The 16,824-nt window shown below is 38.1% G+C and overlaps 1 protein-coding gene and 1 pseudogene across 1 annotated transcript in view; one reads left to right on the forward strand and one right to left on the reverse strand.

Moving 5' to 3' along the window:
* The window catches only part of LOC134755221 (neurogenic locus Notch protein), a 169,613-nt gene that overhangs the window by 132,207 nt on the left and 20,582 nt on the right, over positions 1–16,824 (reverse strand). The gene's annotated exons all lie outside the window — the stretch shown is intronic.
* Positions 9,204–10,436, forward strand: LOC134755178 (uncharacterized; annotated as a pseudogene).

Here is a 16,824-nt window from a genome sequence, read left to right on the forward strand (position 1 = left end):
GTCATGTCCTTTGCAATAAATTTCTCGATACTTTCCAAAAGAGCGCAAACTCGTCAGTCAAGTTCCTTCGGTCTCCTTCCGAATGCATCATAAGATCAGGGGGCCTAGCCATGATGATGATCGCTGATAGAAAACGCCAATCCAAAGCTAAATAATGTATGGAAATAGCCACGACTTTTTGTAGCATATATCTGTCCCAATACATTTTTAGGGTTCCGTACCCAAAGGGTAAAAACGGGACCCTGTTACTAAGACTGCTGATCAACGTCACCGTCATTTTATTGTATGGAAAGTTTTATAGTAAACCGCCGCGGCGCGCCGGGTGACGTTAATCAGTCTGTCAAGTGCGGATGGTGCAACTGGCACTAAGAGCCCAAAGCTCGGCCGAATTGCACCTTCCCATACAAACGGAGTTCCGTTCTCATTTTAAAACTACGTGTTGGATTGTAATGAAACTTTGCATATACACAGACATGAGGTATATCTAGGTCTGTAATTAGTTTATATAGTTCTAGTACATAGAACAAACGAAATAGAGCAAAAACAAGTTTTGTATAAAAAACTTAAAATCGCTGTATTTGTTTTACTATAGTATCTGAAGTTCCATAAACTAATTACAGACCTAGATATACCTTATCCCATTGAAAGTACAAAGTTTTACAACAATCTAGCTAGTCGTTTTAAATTCCACTATCTTAGCATTGGAAACTCTAAAATAAATATGACACAGCACTTCGACAATATACTAAATATACTAATGTATGTAAAAATGTAAGAATCTCCCATAAGCCTTCATTAATAACGAAACACTATTTGTTTTTATATTGGAAATTCAGTAGCCACTTATTTGTTAATCAATATTCATGATTCTGTGAGAAGTTTTCGTATGTACACACTATTATATTCAAAAGGTCTGAGAATAGACGTCATGAGTTTAACCTTTATTTACTAAGAATAATGCTTACCGTCAGGCGGGCCGTATGGTTGTTTGCCACCGACGTGGTATATTTTTTTTTACTAATTGACATTTATAATTCTAATAGAAATGATTTTAGTAATTGACCGAAGTGAAGGTCTCCGTTTTAACTCGGGCTTTTTGTTTTCGTATGTCCGGATCTTAACCTCTACAGGTCGCAATTATTAACCGATTCTCGTGAAATTTTGTGACCAGATTCTATGATTAAATAACAAAAGTTTGACGATCCAGTTTTTGGAATATTTTCAAAACACGGAATTTACTTAAAAGGAACGCGGAAAGGACTTAAGCGCCAATAGCGTCTAGGCGCTTAAGACCATTGCGAGTTGACTGTGATAAAGTGATAACTATAGTTAGTATACTCAACGAAATTTACAATTTAAATATTTTTCACTTTTGCATTTTCTAACTGTCTACAGCTCACCAAGCCACTAGTTTAAAAGCAGTGGCGTAACTAGGGGGGGCGCCAAAATGGGCAAAAGGCAGCAGCAGGGAAACTTTTGTCAGTCGTCAGGGGGCGCAAATGTGGTGACTGCCCCGGGCGCCATATCCTCTAGCTACGCCCTTTTAAAAGCGACAATATTGTTTAGAGTTTAATAAATAGGATTGGAAGATATTTCTACTCGTATGAATAGGAATAATCAATTTATAAACAAATAGAAAAGCCTTTTGTCTTGCATAGTACAATGTCGAACATGAAATTTCTTTTAAAACTTTCGCGTTTTGAACACATATTAAATCACATTTACAATTTATTTACGTCGGTAAATAAAGGTAACAAAATAAATTCGCGATAGACCCGATTATAAATATATTTATTTTTCTAATAGTCAGTTTTAGGTAAATCTTTGGTGACTTATTGTTATATATTATTTTTTAATAAATTATAATTATTAAGCAAGAACCCCCCCCCCCCCCCTCTCAGGTAAAGGCCTCCTCCAGAGTAAGCCAGTCGGATCTATTCTGTGATTTTTGTATACAGTTTGTCTCTGCGACTTTTACTATCTACTTAGGAATCTAGGAACAAGTAAAGGAAAATTAAATACATATTACTCGTACAAAATTGGTAAATTGCTTCATGTTTATCACTTTAAACGTATCTTTATACGAAATTTGAATACACAGTAGACGCGAAAGGTCGATTTTCCAATTTTCCCATGGAAATTATAAATTCCGTGAGTTTTTTATCCAATTTCAATAAACAAAAGAAAGGTTATCAATTCGTATGTATGTATTATGTACGTTAGTTACGCGATTACTCTGCCAATCATTAATTAATTTTGATAATTATCTAAACTAATTTATTTGCAAATTCAGAATGTCCTCTTATCCCACCAGCGAAAACTAGATTTAACGGGTCAAAATTATATTCGTTGTCTTGTTTTTTTTCCCAAAAAAATGTGACGGAGTGTAGCTTTCTGTACGAGATGATAGTTAGTTTTGATTTTTTTAAATATAATCTACAGCTAGAAAGACATGCGAGAGCACTCGACTTTTTTTATTTATTTAATAAAAGACGGAAACACACGCGTGACACAGTGGTCAGAAACAAGACAACGAAAAGAAAAAAAAATGAAACCGGCCAAGTGCGAGTCGGACTCGCGCACCGAGGATTCCGTACGTTTTAGTATTTGTTGTTACAACGGCAACAGAAATACATCATCTGTGAAAATTTCAATGGTTCATGAGAAGCCTGTGGTGACAGACAGTCCCGTTTTTAACCTTTGGGTACGGAACCCTAAAAATGTTAATAACACGTTTTCGCCTCCTGTATTTACGTTATGCATGGTGCAATCCATTGTAAGTAACACACGGCCAAGGCCAATCTCCCGATTACTGTAATCATAATCACTGTCATGCCAGTAATCAGAGCGTAGTCAACGTAGTAATTTAAGTACTTGTACACTTAACTGACTGTTGTCATACAGAAGGGCCACGCACCGCCCCGCCCCGACTCGAATTACCTCGCCCCGCAATGGTAGATTGACGGCCGTTTGCCGGCCGCTCACTACTATTTTTAAGCAACTTACTCACACTATGACGCATGACGCGTGTACAGACGTGCCGTTCACACATAGAAACGCAAGGAATTTTTGATGTATAGCGTGTCCGCCCTGTGCTTATATCTTGGTAATACGGTTTACGAAATGTCAGTTAACAATGAGCGGTCTTTTATTTTGCCACGAAAATTCCGGGCTCTGAATGGATGATACATCTCTTTGTCTATTGGACAAACGTGTAATCTGATTACTTACAAAATACAAATACAAATGAATTTATTTCATTACTTTTTACAGCTTGTGATACTGACGGTACTAGGAAGTGCCCTTGATTATGTGACGGCCCTACTATCAGAGCCATTGTCCCGCATGGGGTATTAGACTCGAAAAATTGACAGGTGACATGCCTACCATATCCTTAGTCTGTACTGCCGGGCTAGCACATGATTGGCGCGAGAGTATCTCGCCGCGACATAGACTACCCGTCCCCCTTTAATTCATACAGTTAGTAGAAGACGGGTAGTCTATCTCGCCGCAAGATACTGTCGCGTCAATCATGTGCTCGGCCTACTGTACCTTATAAGCCTAATATTTTAAATGTCATAGGAAGTTACCTCGCACAGACTCATGGTTGATTTTTGTCATAGTTAATATAATTCATACAGTTAGTAGAAGACGGGTAGTCTATCTCGCCGCAAGATACTGTCGCGTCAATCATGTGCTCGGCCTACTGTACCTTATAAGCCTAATATTTTAAATGTCATAGGAAGTTACCTCGCACAGACTCATGGTTGATTTTTGTCATAGGCGCCTTCCGACATCCGATATCGGAAAGGTGCTTCCGATAAATTCAGCCATGTGTGTGTAGGCATAATGCTTATTGTTGTGTGCGTGACCGCTAAAGACGGCGCCCGGGCGCGCCCCCGCGGCCTGACTAAGCCGATGTCGGATCCTACATCCGATATCGGATCGGACAATGTGAAAACGCTCTTAGAATATTATCATATAACACCCAAGCTTCGAAATCATGAAATAATGACGCATATAATAGTCAGTACTAAATAGGAGACGCAAGGTCGCATGGCGTATGACCACTGATTATGGTAAAGTAATAATGCTGGTTTGTTATTAGGTTTAATCGGGTTCCAGCTATTTAGAGCAAAGTTAGTTTTAAAATAGTTTTCATTATTCTAGCCTTCAGTCGCCCACTGCTGAGCATAAGCAGAACTTCGTGTACACCACTTATCCCGGTCCTGGGCTAGTCTCATCCAAGTCGCCCTCGATTTTTCGAACGTCATCCGCACAACGAGCCAATGAACGCCAGGCGCTTCTTTCATCCGAAAGCGGCCACCAATCTGTCAACATTTTACTAATAAGAAGGCAAATTTTAAATACGCATTTAACCGATTTGCATGATCGAAGTGATCCCGTAAGTGTTCCGTGTACAAAGTTTTGTACTTACTTACTTACTTACTGCTGTGGCGCAACGACCCGAGGTGGATCTTGGCCTCCGACACCAAAGACCGCCATGCTATTCTGTCCAAACATAGACATAGTATATACAAGTAGTTATAGACGCGCCACCAAGCGACGGAGGGTAAGAGAGAATATTCATATAAAATTTGGGCAGCATAGGATTTTTTCTCTTTCACTTATAAATTTCGGTATTTCGCCATCGCCTCCTACCTATGATGCCACCCGGTCGGTGATAAGGACAAAGCATGCCACTATTTTCTCTTTCCTCTTATAGGAATCGCAATATGACTATCTTTCTCTATCAAAGAGTGTCAGGCCCTTGTGTCCAGAGTTTGGACGGAACACTTAAAATTTCCGTCAGTAGAAAAAGGTGGATTGAAAAAATGTAGACGCGAAAAAATTTCCCATAGATCATTCAAATTTCGCGCCTTTTTTACTGACAATGTGGGTTTGCCAGAGTATAGTTAAAGTTGCAAAATCAGTTTTTATTTGTTTTAAATGTCAAGACACAAGACCTACTGTGTGAACCTCAACAAAAAGCTTGCCTGCGTTTCCGCGGGCCTAGAATAAATACTATAATCGGTTTAATTGCCAGATCTGACGCGCCGCGCCGGAAACGGCGGTTTACGGCGTCGATCGGCAGGAAAACTAAGTGAAATACTCGATTTCCGAATATCAATACTTATCCTTTCAAGTGGCATACGTCATTTTGAAGTTGAAGGAATTTCGATTTTATTTTATTTAATTAATCAAATTCCAAATTTAAATGACGTAAATAGTCCGGGTGCCGGTTCCTGCCACTTCAAGGGTTATGGGAATTTCAACATTCCACATTAGTAAGTAATAAGACATGTTTATATGCTTGAAATTTCGGCGCAGACTATACACACTGTTTTATGATTATACCCCGGAGTTTTGGGTGTGGTAATGTTTAACACTAGCAAAACAGTACCTAGGTAAAAGTAAAAACTGAAACTATTTCACACATTTGGAGTTGACTATGTCTTGGCGTGTCTTTTTAAATAAATAAATATTAGCTGTATCTCATGAACCGTGATAGCTAGAAAGTTGAAATTTTCACAGATGATGTGTTTTTGTTGCCGCTATAACGTCAAATACTAAAAAGTATGGAACCCTCGGTGGGCGAGTCCAAATCGCACTTGTCCGGTTTTTAGTGGGTATTGACACTAGTGACCCTGCCTGTGAAGCCGATAGTCCTGGGATCGAATCCCAGTAACGGCATGTATTTGTGTGATGAGCACAGATATTTGTTCCTGAGTTATGGATGTTTTCTATGTATTTATGTATTTGTATATTATATATATCGTTGTCTGAGTACCCACAACACAAGCCTTCTTGAACTTACTGTGGTACTTAGTCAATCTGTGTAAGAATGTTTATTTATTTATTTACAATTTAATCGTGATCTCATTCCCCTAAAAAAGCGCTGATGGCCTAGCGGTAAGAGTGTGCGACTTTCAATACGGAGGTCGCGGGTTCGAAACCCGGCTCGTACCAATAAGTTTGTCGGAACTTATGTACGAAATATCATTTGATATTTACTAGTCGCGTTTCGGTGAAGGAAAACATCGTGAGGAAACCGGACTAATCCTAATAAGGTTTAGTTTCCCCTCCGGGTTGGAAGGTCATATGGCAGTCGCATTCGTAAAAACTAGTGCCTACGCCTATTCTCGGGATTAGTTGCCAAGCGGATCCCAGGCTCAAATGATCCGTGGCAAAAGCCGGGACAACGAGATAAAGACGATATGTTTCATTCCCCTAAAACTAGAATATCCAATGAGGGCTATCGCGTTTAATTTCGCCGCTAGGGGCGCTAATGTAGATGGAGGTCTTTCAAAATGTCAAATGCATAGAAGTTTGGGGGGTTTCAAGCTATTATATCGAGAATTTTCACGCCTTACTCATAATTGTGGTAAATATTTATCCATCTTTGATTAATCATGGTAAACAGTAGATATAGCTCAATAAATGTTAGTGGTTTATAAAAAGTGCCAACTAAAATATATGCAAAATTAAACAGGTTGAAAAATTGCACATGTAGACGTTACAATACCTTTGTGTATATTAGAACGTATTGATTTTATAAAAATAAGCATAGAAGAATTTTGAGATTTGTTTTTCTGGGCGTACATCTACAGCAGCGCCAACTGGTGAGCACAAAAACGGTAGCCTCATTACGTTTAGTGCATCTAGCTCTCAATACAGTTTTCTATAAAGCTAGATCAGATCCCGCATCCAAATATAGCAGGCTAACGGTCCTAGGAAGTATTTGCGTCTGTCATTTAGGGAAATAGGACCGAACGAGGCCAATCACGCTTCGGGCCAATTATGTGGTGACATGTGAATGCTTATGCGAAATAAAATGGCCGCCGAGCGTAGTCGACTGGTTACTTCATCCAACTTTAGGTCGAAACAACTATGAAATAAGACTATTTACACCTATTATTTATATGTCATTTACACAATTGGGTATTTGAATACATGTAAAATAAATTATTTTACACCATGCATGAAATAAAGCACCAGAAGATTAACAGAGAAACGTAAACAGCAGTTATTTTTACACAATTTCTATTTTAAATCCATATAAAACTATAAAACAGTTCGAAAAAAGAAACATAGGTATCTTACCTATGTTTCTTTTTTCGAACTGTCAAAACGATTTTGCTACTATGGAATTTATATGAAACACTAGCATGTCACGTCACAATCAAATTACCTACTCATTATAGTTTTATATGGGTTTTAAAATAGAAATTGTGTCTAAAAATAACTGCTGTCTACGTTTCTCTATTAATCCTTTGGTGCTTTATTTCATGCATGGTGTTAAATAATTTATTTTAAATACAGTCAAATAGCCTATTAGACATCTGCCATCTTGTGGGTTACGTCGGAAGCATAAAACCCCTCGCGCCAAAAATGTGGGCTAATGCACGCTCCCTATTAGTGACAGAGACTGGAATACATTCGCTTCGTTCGACTCTCGGCAAAGCTATAACACACAGTCTCTAATACGGCTTTTATATTCAATCTAGGTCTTAAATGACGTGTAGACTTGACGGCTCTAGTGGATTTTTGCCCTTACTGAATTAGGCTTCTATTGGCCAATAGGCTGCCTTATAAGTATGACTATTCACTAATAAGGCTGTGGGGTTAGAAATCAATGAATTTCCCATTGGTTTGCATTAAGACAATTACAGTCAGCAAAACTGTTAGCAAACCTGCGTACATTTTTATATGTACATATTTTTTTAATACATTATTTTAATACAAGGTTACCACATAAAGCTACGGGTAAATCGTTGGCTACATTACATACTAGCCTGTAATAATTAGATTTTAAATACCTACCACAAGTACCACAAATATTTCTTATAAATACGTAAAAAAATCTACATTGCACCAACATCCGACCAACATCCGTTACATCATTAAATTCATAATCTCCCAAAAACAACACTGTTACCTTTAAAATTAAGCTAAATTTGGCTAAACATCAATCAATACATTTGCAGCACTAAAAGATCAACTACTAACAAAATCCTATACGACACACGAGAATAACAGCAAACGTATCTTTGTCAAAAGTCTATAATTACCAATTTATTTACATTTGCCGTCAATTTGAAATTATTGAGAGGTAATTAGTCCATTTCGATGGCAAAGTTAAGTTTGTATTTGCTCACGCATTACCACGTTATATTTCCTGTCGATTTGGGTGTATCAGCAGGTAAATATGTACACGCGGAAGCTCAACGGACGGTAAAGTTAAGTTGGCAGATGGGTTCTCACAGGATTACGGTGCAAAAAGTTGGAGTGGCGGCATCTGGTGTGCACGTGGTGAAAACACGCACATGTTTATTGAATGTGTCGTGTGTATGCGTTTTGGTTAATATTCTGTGTTAAAAAAAACTGACTAACTTTTTGTATAAAGTAGAATGTAATAAAATTTCTATTTTTTGGGCCTTGGTGAAATGTAATTATAATAATTTTTTTGGCTTGTTAAAGATCTAAAACAATGCAGTAAGTTTAATAATGGAGAAACTTTGAGTAAAAATAAAAAAAAATATATTTATATACCTACCTACTACCTATGTATGTACCTATACAAAATTACCTAGCATAATGGGGTTGGCAACTGTCAAAGGTTTGCAGAGATGGCGCCATCATAGCTTGCCCCTTTTTCTATGAGATTTGGCTTAAAGGGCTGGCATCCAGGGCATTAAAAAAACAAAAAATTGACACAATTCTAGGGATTGTGTTGTGACAGGGCAAGCTATGCTGGCGCCATCTGCTAATTATTTCGACCGGCCAACCCCATTCAAAAATATTTCTCATTTTAAACTTCACGTCAATGTAGCATTAACGTTATCCAATTAAAGTTCTACGTTCAAATTAACGTCACAATTAACTTTAGAGAAATTATCTTTATGACCTCAAATTTCTTGGTGAGCGCAGCAGGGCGCTCAACTAGTATCCAAGTATTCTTTCAAAGTTTTCATTGCATTGAGATTTGATTTCGCATGCTTTTTTCTAGCTTTCGCCCAGTGTAGGCACAGATTATAAAAGGTTTGAGCATATTGCCGGCGGTCGTGTCCATTGCGAAAATGTGTATTTATTTAATCATAACAATAAAATACTAACTGTGTCAAATTAGTGTCAGCACTTTTCATAAAACTGTGAATCGACGTGTGAATCATACCGATTGTGTAATGGGTACAATCTTAAAAACACAGTGATGAGTGGTAAGGACGCTTTTAATAGAAGTTCACGGACTCTGCGAAGCCCCCCTCCAGAAGGAAGACCAGCTATGGAAAGTGCCCAAGGAACCCCAGTAGCCGTAGCACCAGCCGAGGCCCCTGATGTAGTATCAACCGCTGATATCCAGAAATGGATTTCCGAAATTGAAAAGCGCCTTAGCGAAATTTGCACCATTGCAAATGATGGCAAATTAAACTCAGACCAAAAACTGAGAATAAAGAGCGTATTGGGAGGAATCTCGCAATTGGCTGTACAATACCAAGCAGTCAAGCAGAATTGTTTATTTTACCAAGCTATGGTGAATACCTTGTCTCAGGAAAAAAACATCAGCACCCAACTACAAGAACTCAAGCAGTACATGCAAGCTAAAGCAACAACCGAAGAAAAACAATCGTTCGCAGACATGGTTAGGACCAGGAAAAGTTCGGTTGTCGTGCCTACCAAGTCTAGTAGCATCGTAATTTACCCTGCCGAAAAAGAAAAATCCAGTGAGGATACCAAAAACCTGATTCAAAACATAATCAAGCCCGAGACCCTGAAACTTCACGTTCGTGGCATGAGAAAAAAAAGAACGGTGGCGTCATAATCAGCACCGATGGAAAGGATGACCTTGAAAAGCTTAAAGCATCTCAGCAGCTTCAGCAATCGGGACTCAAAGTAGAAGACCACCAAAAGGAGACCGAAGATAATCCGAAAAGGAAGTTTTCGATTGTATTTTTGAACAAAACGTTGCAGACCTACAGCCAAATCTCACTAGGGATATATTTATGAGCGCAGTAAAACTTAGTCATAAATCAGGAAAAAAGGACTTATCTACCTGCAACTACGAATGCTCATACGACGCATTTTTATCAATTGGACATCTTGCCCAATACGAGATTTTACACTCCTGACCCGTTGTTATGTTTGCCATTTATACGGCCATTCGGCTAAATACTGCAAAGATACAGAACCTACTTGTGGACATTGCGGGTCATCAGGCCATAGTTTTAAGGAGTGTCCAAAACGAGCCGAACCCGCCAAATGTGCTACGTGTATGCGCTTTAAAAAGCCGTCCAATCATACAACCGGAGGCGACCAGTGCCCAGCTAAGAAAAATGCGCAAATTAGATATTTAAACTCCATTGATTATGAGGGCGCTATTTAACGTCATCTGCTGCACATATCAACAAAAATGGATAACGCAACCAACGCCTTACTTGATGCTATTGAAGGCTCGTGTGAGTATGAATCACTAGGGTGCGACCCAGTTAAATGCTCGTCGCTTGTCAACACATACGGTTCAAATTTAAAAGTACTTTTACAAAATATTAGAAGCCTAAACAGTAATTTCAATGGACTCTACACTTTACTAAGCTTAATAAATTCTGACGTTGATATCATTGTATTGACAGAGTGCTGGATAACCTCCAACCAAACGATCCCTCAAATTAACAGCTATAATTCATAAGTAAGCTTAATAACCAACGTGTTGCAAAATGACGGTGTCGTATTCTACATTAAAGAAAATATTAATAATGTAACTGTGGAAGAGCCCGATATATTTTTCGACGCAAACTGCTTAATATTAAAAATAGGAACTGATACGGCCTTGGTAGGCATTTATCGCTCTCCCTCGAAAAAAAACATAAATAATTTTCTTTTGTCCCTAAATAAAATTTTATCGCAGCTATAGACATACAAAAATGTCTTTGTTATGGGAGATTTGAACATTGATATCAAAAACGGCAACCAAGATCGAAACTCATTTGAATACTTGACTCAATTTGCTTTTCTTGGATATCTTCCTTCTCACCTCCGACCAACTAGAGAAAAAAACTGTCTTGATCATGTCTTTGCTAAGTCTAAACTTGCCTTAAAAACTTTAGTGCTCAATAGTAGCCTAACTAACCACAGTTCATTGTTGCTATGTATACCACAGTACTACCTAAAAGCCCCTAGTCAAGTCATTATATCCAAGCTGGACAATACGTCAGTTACCCGTGACTTAGAAAATCTTGATATGACTCCTATTTACCAAGCGACAGATGCCAATGACGCCATGGAATACTTAGTCTCATCCTTAACGCGAATTATAGAAAATAACACGGTGACTAAAAGAATGTCCCGCAAAATGAAAACTATTAAACCACGGATAACTCCTGGATTGTTACGATGCATTAGGAACCGTAACAGAATCCATAAAAAACTGGCAAAAACTCCAAGTAACGCAATACTTAAAACAACATACCAACGTTATCGAAATTTTTGTAATAATCTGTTGAAAAAGCTAAAACGACAACATGACAAAACAGAAATAATAAAAGCAGGACACGATAAAAAGAAATTATGGAAAGTCATCAAAACCGTAACAAGTATGAGTAATACGAGGTCGACGTCTCAAGCGCTTATAGCTGACGCTATAGACGCTCGGCAGACAGTCAATACAGCAAACAGTTTCTTTGCGAATATAGGTAAAGAATATGACCCCTTACCGTGCGATAAATTCACACTCTTTTGTAGAAGATTAGTCATAGTCACTTAGTTTATTGTTATTATAAATAACCATTATGTCTGGTAAGCATTTACCCTGATACATTGACCTACAAGAAGTGCATACCGAAGATACAAGTAAATGTTTACTCAACACACACACTGTTTATTGTTATCAAATTTCCATGAGCGACAGAAAATACAAATTGTTCGGTATTAAAGTTTTTAACTTAACCTGTACCTATTTTGAGTTGAATCTATGAATGTACTAGTACCTATTTACGTATAAATTGTATATTTACCATTGTATAAAACCAATTAACATAAGTTTTTAATGAATAAATATTATCTTATCTTATATACAGGGTGTCTGAATAGGGTATTCTCCTACTAGTAAAATCAGTTTCTTTTTTAGATCTGTCACAACGATTTGCTAATATGTAATTTATATGAAACATTAGACAATGACGTCACGGCCAACTCACCTACGTTTTTATTTCTATCCGATTTATTAAATAGAACTTGTGTTTAAAAATAACTGCTATCTATGTTTTTCCAATAATTGTCTGGTGCTTTATTTCATGCATGGTGTGAAATTATTTATTTTAAATACAGTCAAGTACCATAGAGCGCTGGTGGCCTAGCGGTAAGAGCGTGCGACTTGCAATCCGGAGGTCGCGGGTTCAAACCCCGGCTCGTACCAATGAGTTATTCGGAACTTATGTACGAAATATCATTTGATATTTACCAGTCGCTTTTCGGTGAAGGAAAACATCGTGAGGAAACCGGACTAATCCCGACAAGGCCTAGTTTCCCCTCTGGGTTGGACGGTCAGATGGCAGTCGCTTTCGTAAAAACTAGTGCCTACGCCAATTCTTGGGATTAGTTGCCAAGCGGACCCCAGGCTCCCATGGAGCCGTGGCAAAATGCCGGGACAACGCGAGGAAGATGATGACAGTCAAGTACCATATTCCGTAACGATAGGGCATCCGGTGTTTAATTTCAGAAACCGGACAAGTGCGAGTCGGACTCGCCCACCGAGGGTTCCGCACTTTTTAGTATTTGTTGTTATAGCGACAACAGAAATACATACTCTGTTAAAATTTCAACTGTTTAACTAACACGGTTCACGAGATACTGTAGCCTGGTGACAGAGAGACAGACGGATAGAGGAGGAGGAGTTTTAGTAATAGGGTCCCAATTTCACCCTTTGGGTACGGAACCCTAAAAAGGCACGAAGAGTCAAACACCCCTACAAAATTTTAAATTTAGCGCATTTTCTACTGACAACGCTTGACAAACTAGTATGACTCTAATGAAGTTATAAACACAATGCCCATTTCCCGATCGCCTCTTACCCATTAATTCTTTACCCGTCATTAAAATGCCATTACCGATAGATGGCGCCAGTTCCGTTAGCGTTCTTTGCCCTCGCGTCCTTTAAAAAACTTATGCGGGTTTATGGTTTGTTTATTTTTAACGGTAAAATTATGAAGTCTAAACAATACAATATTTGTAGTTCGAAAAGCTGACTGATACTGCTGTAGTGTATAATTATTTTCCATCGTATTTTCACGGAAACGTACGAACGTGTCTTGCTATTACATTCAGTCTCGGTACAAAAAGTACTGAGGTTAACTGAAGTAGCATGACAAATACGAAATTTTCCAAGAAAATACGATAGAAAACAATTATGCACTACATCTGTAGATTTTTTTACATATTTTTAAAGTTAACGCTATATACTAGCCGGCTGTGTCATTCCAAAGAGCTTTTACACTTTTTAATGAACTTACTTGATCATCATCATCAACGTTTGATAGCATTAGCTTTATTGCATTATTCTTTTAATAGCGCAAACATTCGATGGTTTTCGTGGTCGTCCCCACGACTCCCTGCGAGGACGTTTGGTGCGTGCGTGGTATAAGTTGTGTTAGTGTTAATTCTCAGTGACAAGTTGATAATTGGTACAAGGTTAATAAAACTCATCTCTCACAAAGGAATTTGAGATTAATTTGAAAAAATTAACAAAAATAAGAAGTTAATCCACTATGCTTTATATGACATCCGCTTAGTATGACGCGTTTGTCACTTCCATTCGACGTCATTATATGCGGATTCTACTGTTTTTATTCGAGCTATTAATAAATAATCTAGGTATTTTAACAAGTTTCCTATGTTTTAATAGCATTACCACAGATCTAGCAATCCCATCTCCACAATAGTCGCAAGCGCATAAATCGATACCATGCACCGGATGACGCGAGCGAGACGAAACACATAAATGCACGCGTTAGAGCGAGAGGGGTGAGCGCAGCTGTCGTAGGGTATAGATAATGGGCCCATGGATTTGTCGTGTATTATAGTTGCTTACCGACTGGAGGCGAGATACGTTTACCGTAAAGGGGCCCACTGACTATCAGTCCGCCGGACGATATCGGCCTGTCAGTTGTTCGGAACTGTCCATTTTATGTTCTTACTGACAGGCCGATATCGTCCAGCGGACTGATAGTCAGTAGGCCGGTACAGACGGACTAAAAAAAATATACAGCTCGGAACAGTCGGAACTTTCAACAGATGCTCGTGAAATTTTATTTATAATATGTTTTTTTTTTTTTGATTTTTTACAAAATGGCAGAGCCTTCGGGGTCGCGATGTCTACATCTAACAGAATAGAATTTAGCATAGAGTAACTTATACTAGAGCGGTACTGTCATAGTAAATTTTGTAACCCCAGTAAATTCACTGCCATCTGTCGACACACTTTAAAACTAAAAATAAATATTTATAAAAATACGATAAAATGTATTTAAATATGGATAAATGATTTTTTTATTTGCATTAATTATTTTTATATGATTTTGACCCATGTTCTTTCACTGGTATGCGTTAAAATTATAAATAACAAACGAAACAGTCAACGCCCTCTATACGAGTGTAGGCCAAAACTAGTGGCGCCATCTGATCGAGAATCAAATTTTCGTGATTTTCGAGGCACGTTTTTTCCTTAGACTGTATCCATCTATTACGGAGTTATATCTATCTTTGATTTAGTGAATGTATTGTATGACTCGCTAGCAAATAGTGAGGGATTGGAATAACATGGAATGTATTGGGTTTTGTTTGAATACTTTGAATGATGTAAGAGTGATTTGGTTTTTAACCGAGTGGTATAGGGAGGATAATGTATTTAGGGTACCTATAATATCCATTTCGTTAGCAAGCTATATACTTTAGGAAGTTCTGCCACCAGAGTGCAGCACTAGCCTTTTTAGTAAACCATAGAGTAACTTATACATACTGTACCTTTAACAGGTTTTCGACAAGTTTTCAGAGATAATAAAATATGACATTGATGCATCAAGGCGGTTTGTTTACAGAGGACCTACCGGAAAACGCGAATCCGAAATTTCGCTATCTGCCTCTTTATCGCTCGAATATGCAAGTGACAGAGATGTTAGATAACGAAATTTCGATTTTTCTTGTTTCACGATAGACCCTCAGATTGTGGGAGTGGCGCCCCATTAGCAGAGTTTCGCGTAACTCTATGGTTTACTAAAAAGGCTAGTGCTGCACTCTGGTGGCAGAACATTGCAGTAATATCCCCTATTGGTAACAGAAAACCGTGACCAAGTGGTTTATAAAAATGAAGCCTGAACTTAATTAAAAATATAATTCGCCAGCACAATTAGCCAAAGATTCCGATAAAACAATGAACATGGGAGTTAATTAGGGACCTATGGTCTTATCTGTGCACGGAGTCCGTACTATCTTACAAACTGCCAATTTGAACTTTATGCTTAAGACTTAAGGTTCAGATTAGATTGGTGTTAAGAGGGGGCTAACGAAAAAATTAAGTTTTTATATTAAACTAGCTTTTACCCGCGACTTCGTCAGTAATTTAGATAGCTTATTTTATTTTTTATATATACTTTCCACTCCCTCCTCCTTTTCACCCCCTTATGGAATGATTTCAGGTAAAAAAACTATCCTGGGTCCTTGTCCGAGACTCAAACTAAGTATAAACTCAATTTCAACTAAATCGCTTCGCTTTTTTTTTCTCCAAAATTTTGGTCACATTCTTGCTCCCAAGTATGATGTGAAGCCAAAGAACACCTATTTCTAAAGAACTCGTATAGAGCAATTATTTCATGAAACCGATGCTGTCAAAAATACAGGGGTGCGGGGGACGAGGTGGGCGAGTCCCGTGCCGTGATTGGTCCGTTCAAAGACATGTGGTCCGCCGACTGAAGTAGGATTGGTGGCGTGATTCGAAATTCGAAAATTTATCGAGTAAAGCTACAGTATGCGTGGCAGAGGGGGTAGCGGGACTATGCTATGTCTTTAGAATACGTGGTCTGTGGGTGAACTTCTAAACAAAACTAGCGACATCTAGTCATAAGAACCACGAAATATTTCGATGCACCATCTCGCCCTTATGGCCCGTAATTACCCTAACATTATTATATAAACTAGGACAATAAGATAAGTAGGTAATAAAACTAAGGACTAGAACAATAAGTTTTCGGCATTTTCATTTTTGGTACAAGCTTTTATCACTGGCTGTACTTTTCTTTCCACAGGCAACTAATACCGATCGAGACAATTCTAAAAACCCCAAACACAATTAGGTTTAGTTGTTTAATCACAAATTCCTATGGCCACCTTCTGTCTCCATCATCAGATCAGCTCAATAGTACCATAATATTGCATTGTCACCCGACTTACATGTGTATGAAAATTTTCAGTTTCATTGGAAGTCGGGAAGAGGGGCAAATCTGACTTGCAAGATTTGACCCTTACAAACATAGTTACATACAGTACCGGCCAATAATATATCACCTTTGAGTGTTTTTGTATGAGCTTGTATAGAGTAAACAATATAGGTTAGTTTGTAGATTGCATATTTTAAATATATGATGAATACTGCAATGAAATACTGTGAATAGGATACTCAGCATATTACTAAAAAACCTCTAGTAAAAAAATTAAGTTTTACAATATATTAAAAATTCCTATATGAAAAAACCATTACATGAGATCAATTTTTCTCACCGCCCGTACAAAGGAAACTAGACTACCTAAAGCAGTGAAGTGGCAGTCACTCACAAATATATA

This window comes from Cydia strobilella, chromosome Z (assembly GCF_947568885.1).
Source record: "Cydia strobilella chromosome Z, ilCydStro3.1, whole genome shotgun sequence".
NCBI classification, from domain to species: domain Eukaryota; kingdom Metazoa; phylum Arthropoda; class Insecta; order Lepidoptera; family Tortricidae; genus Cydia; species Cydia strobilella.